Genomic DNA, 5,785 nt, shown 5'->3' with positions numbered 1-5,785 from the left:
TGCTGGACCGCGCAGCGAAAAACAAAACAAACATTTGAGAAAACCAACTAAAACTCAACTAGAATTTCAAGTTGATTGATACATAGGCTAAAAATGGCAAAAACAGGATAGATCAAAATAGTTTTTAGAAAATGTGTGGGGATGTTTGTGTAAGTGTGGGAAGTTCTACTAGTGAACCAAATTCCACCGCTGAGATAAGCTAAATGGGGGAGGGAGTCGGGGTGTTTTGAAAGTTGCTGATGATGCTCTGAAGCTATTTCTCTTGTGACGTTTATGAAACCCCTAAAATCTGAGTATTTCATGAACAAATGACACGTCTTTAAGATTCTGTGAATTTTTGAATATGTCTAGGCCTCCGAAAACTAATACATATGACAGAAAAATAATAATACACAGTGTTGATACAACAGATATGTGTTTTTAGTATCCCATTGAATCCTTTCTTCAACTGTGATAGCACACATGTTATATTTACAGAATTGTACCAGGGTTTTGGTTAATGCTGGACAAACCAAAAGAGCTTTAAAGGCCTGTATATTGAGCATAAGACTGATTTAAGGGCAGATGTAAAATAAAATCTTCTGAATTTAGAAGATCAGATCTAGTCGGGGTAAAAATGGATCTTTGGTCACCTTGGTGTTTGTAAAGCTTTCTTTACATACACTGGGATTTATAATATTTTGGCAAAAATAAATACTAATGTAAAGGAAGCAAGTTACATCATATAAAGAAGGAGGTTTTTTATATAAAAAAACTAACAAAAATAAAAAAAGATAAACGGTTAATGGAAGAAATGTTTCTCTACCTTTACAAGGACATCAATCCTTAATACAACAGTGTTTTCAGCATCAGAGGTGTTCTACCTTTTTGCAAGGATGAGTAGATTTAATAATGTGAAGCGCCCAAGGCCCAATGATAAAACCTGACATTATTTTAAAGCACAACAGTTACATAAAAACGACAATGTTCTGTGGAAGGAAATTAATAAAACATTTTAAGACTGCATCTGTGGGCGATATAAATTCTGACAGCATGTTCCTCGTGTGGCCTTCGGACACGTCTGCTGGCGTGGATCATCAGCCTGTACGGACAATTACATTGTGTCAGGAACCTACGAGCTTTATGGCCCATTCACCTTCTGTGAGGAGACATTACTGCTGTTGACGATTCCTCATATTTGTGATTTATGACGACTGGAGGCAAAGGAAAGCTCAAAATAGCTTTTATTTTCAGTGCTGCTTTGCACTTTTCTGTCAGGCAAACATATCTCACAGTTTGTCGATTGTTGGCTATATTTGTGAGACATCTGTGAGATTCAATCCGTCTTGTTCCCTTTAAGAGGAAGTTTCACAATATTGTGAATTTTTTAAATGACATTGAAGTCAGGGTTAACACTATTTACTGAGTGGGTTAAGGTAATAAGCAGATCTACTATGGTGAAGTCATTGATGAGACAGATGTACAAAAGTAACAGATATCTTACAAATTAGTCATTTTTTTCCTCTTACACCACACTGACTAAAACCAGTAGGACAGAGCACATCACCCAGTTCTACACTCCTTTCACTGAGAGAATAGACTTTAAAATAATGTTGTTAGTTGATAAATCATTTTATTTAAACTGATTGTCTCATTGCAACCCAGAACCAGAACCAAACAAGTAGGACCAGTACTCAGTTTTATGTGCCACAAAGATGCTAAGATGCTGAAACAGAGCCAGAGGGCCTAGCCCCAACATTTTGAATGCACACAAATTAAAGGGGCAGCAATATGTATTTTCCAGGCACATAGTGCAATTTTGTAGCACAATCAAGAACCTATGTTACCTTCAGTTGCTACAAAAATTTGGTAGATATTAGATTTTAAGATTTAAAAGTAATTTGACTTTTTAATTTAATGCTTTTAACTACAGAGGTCTCTGCCTCTTTAAGAAACTCATTCTCTTTCTGAATCTCCGCCTTCAGAAAGTCATCACAACAAAGCTCCTCTGTTAACCCTTTAACAACATTTTTACCAGCGTTTCACTGAGAAGTAGCTCCTACAATGAGCTCAGCAGCTGCACCTGTATTAGCAAGGTATTTGCTAATACAGGATTTTACTAATTAAATAATAATTAAATAATTAAATAATTTTACTAATACCTTGTATTACCAAATACAAGGTATTTGCTAATTGCTGCTGGCTAGTCTGAAGGAGCTGAGTAGAGAAATCGCGAGGGAGGACTGCTCCATGAGGCTGAAGCTCAAAAGCTTGGAAACTGCATGGTATGTTTTCTATGAGGGAATAACATTATAACATGATGTAAAATTGATTTTACACATCACTGCCCCTTTAATGGTAAATCTGAGTGTGGCTGGTGCCTCTGCTGATGATGCATGATGTACCAGAATGCTTGAATTGGGACAGAATCTTCAACTTGTGAAACTGCCTAGATATGGTAGTTTTAAGCCAACTGGACAAATGGGAAGATAAAGAAAAAAATTCTCAAAATCCTAAAAATATGTTGGATTTTGTTGTGTTGGTATTGTCCAAACATAAAGATCTGGAGAATCTACAATGTGTTTGACCTAGATCTTCTCCAGCAGGGTGTGTTATTGTTATTTGTGTCTCCCATTGACATTGGAGCAACGTGATTTGTCTACAAATACGACTCACAAGGCTTCCCTTATCAAATATTTATCCTCATTTTACATTCAGAGCTGTAAATGTGTAGAGTATGCAAGTTAATAATGTGCAGCTTCTGGATGCATGTGTGAGAGGATTTATCCGCCTGTCTATTTATCTGTGTGCAGCTCTTTATCTGGGCTGATTTTGTCAGATTGAAGTGGCCCTGAGCCTCAGTGCTGTGCAGCCTGCTGTCTGCTCTGGTTTTGGTGTCTTTCACAGCGGTAGCCATGGGAAACCTGTACTGAGCTGTAAGCCCAGGATAGGAGCTTTCTTCTTTGCTTTGTTCACTTGCTCCTTCTACCTCACTCTATCACACATTCTATACCTACTATATCTCTACCTTTAATTATGGAGTCTCTAAAAGCACAGCTGTCCCTTCAGCCATAAACGACTGAACTACAGGGAACAAAGAGGCTGGAATAAAAACTGTTACTCCCAGAATGCACTGCATTAACTCACGCTTGGTTCCAGGAGGACGGAGGGGAGGAAAGAAAACTCTATGAGTATCCGACCCCATGACAAGGACTTAAAGCTGCAGTATATAACTTGCAAACTATCTTACATATTTATTAAAACTATAATTATGTTGTGACAGTGCAGCAATAAACTTAAGCTCCTCTGGCTACTCACCAGTACTAACTGCAGAAATACACCACTCAGTCAGAAGCAACCAATCAGATGCAGGAGGAGGGTTTTAGTGCTGTCAATCATGCTTGTGTACGCACCGCTCAGACTCTCCCCCTTGCACTCTGCTACATGAATGTTAAGGTTAGCTAGCATGGCCACTGATGATGGCGGATGAACAGTTTTCCTCTAACGCCAAGTTATTTCTCCATCATTAGCACAATGAGCAGTGTGTACACAAGCTGATTTACAGCTCAGAGACCCTCTTCCTGGTTCTGATTTGTTACTGCAGTCATTTCTGGGACAATTTATCATCCAGCAAAGTGAATTAACATGACAGGCCTAGAAGGTGCTGCCCTGTCACTGTGTGATTAGGTCACCCTCCCTTTTTCTGCCTTGGAGGGGACTTCTTTCTTCAACGGGAAGTACTGTTTCTAGAACCACTGGATACAAAATATAATTGCAGTCTATTTGTGCAATTGGAAGCTGTATTTTTATCTGAAGAAATAAGCCTTAGGTTCTGATTTATTTAAAATTCCACAGAACGAATCTTTGGATTATATGTTCCCCAAAAAGACATGTTGTCTGTGACACTGACTACACTCGCTCCAGTGCCAGAGACGACAAAGGGCAACAAACCGCAGCTCTAGACGCTTGACCCAATGCTAATCGAGCGGCAGCCATCTTTGTTCTCCCGAGCTGCTAGCTGAATGGCTAACTGTGCTGCTATGACTCACTTTATGGGGAAAGAAGCAGATGATATTCCAGGAGGACAAACTTTATTGGACAGGTAGAGACAGCAATATTGAGCAGTAAGAGACAATTTAGATGCACATTTTGTGCCAAGAAAAAACATTATTCATGAGAGAGCCCAGTTTAATCAAAAAACACAGCAAGCTAATAAGACTGTTGACTCATTTGTCACATCACTTTATACTTTGGATGAAAACCACAGTTACGGTCCACTGCACGATGAGTTAATAAGATATCGCCTTGTGGGACTGAGAGACACCGGCTTAGCCGAGAGACTTCAAATGCACAAGGATTTGACTCTGGAGGAAGCAGTTAGTCAGGCCCAGCAGTCATAAGTTATCAAAGACAACAAACAGACATCAGAGGGAAAAAAAACAAAAAACAAAACAAAAAACTGGAATTTAAGAAGGTAAAGACATAATTAGATAAGTAAAGTTATAATGATTACAGTTCTAATGTCTGTTCTGACTATAAAACAAGTTTTTTATTCATTTTATTGAAGACAGCTAAAACATGTAAAGAAAACTTTGCTGATTACACACAGTAAGTCCAAAACATTTTGTTTTAACGTTAGTGATGCTTACATGGCATTATGCTAATATGGTTTTTATATTTACATTACACTATTTCTATATTCATATTTACATTACACTATTTCTGCAACACCACTTATGAAGAGAAAGAAAGAGAAGATCTGAACGATGATGTTGACTTTCTGCTCTGTTTTGTAATTGTAGTCTGCCTGTAGTTTTAGCAATAGCAGATACAATACAAAAGTTGGTCTTTAAGTGTACATATTTCATACTGGACTGGACAATATTTTATTCTATAAGTTATTTAAAATTTTATTCTTTATTTTGGTGCTGCTGTGTGAGCAATCCACAGTATATTTTACTGCAACTTATCTTAATTCATTGAGTTTATGTATTTCGTCACTTGTGTGCGATTCCTGAAGGACTCTGTTCAACAATTCATTATGACCGAAGAAAGAATTTAAGCCTCTTAAGCCTGAGGGACTCCATGAAAACTTAAAGCTGTCTACTTCAAACTTTTTTCTCAGTGTTAAGGTGGAAAAATTCTAATTCTGGAAGGATAATAATTACTTACCTGCAAAGCTTTTAGGGTCAGAATGGCTGGGTCAGTTTTCTATGCCGTAGCGATGTGGTAATCTTTAAGGAGCCACACTGGAGCTGGCGGTGAAGGTCACGAGGCAGATAACGCAGGACTGAAGCACAAACATTCCCTGGACGCACACACACTCTCCTGAATCTCTCAACCAGTCCATCTTAAATGATAAGGAACTGCCTGACGATGTAATCTTCTTGACATGTCAGTATAATTTCTATAAAACGGAGTCTGGCAGGGAGGACATCACCTCGTTTCAGCCTGGATCAGATCCTTGTTTGACATTTACCAGCTGTGTTGATGCAACTAATAAATGTCCAGAGAGGAATCAGCCGGCCTGCATCTTCTTCATCAGAAAACACATAAAGTTTTTAACACTTTGACATCAACCATTAAAGAAACTTCAGGAATAAAATTAAACGTCTGGAATGTTAAACTTTTCGAAGTTGACTTTTTATCTGTGTTTATAAAAAAGATTTACGTTTTGACCTGATGTTCATGTAATGTGGATTGCTGCAAGTGTTACTGTGTAGATACATTATTGTGACCTCTTATTATCATTAGGTAACAATGAAGGGTGTCCAGTATAATTATTATATATTTTTATTATATATTT

This window comes from Poecilia latipinna, unplaced genomic scaffold (genome assembly GCF_001443285.1).
Source record: "Poecilia latipinna isolate Pla-1442-1.1 unplaced genomic scaffold, P_latipinna-1.0 Scaffold1993, whole genome shotgun sequence".
NCBI classification, from domain to species: domain Eukaryota; kingdom Metazoa; phylum Chordata; class Actinopteri; order Cyprinodontiformes; family Poeciliidae; genus Poecilia; species Poecilia latipinna.
The sequence above is the reverse complement of the archived record's forward strand: the minus strand, read 5'-3'. Positions refer to the sequence as shown.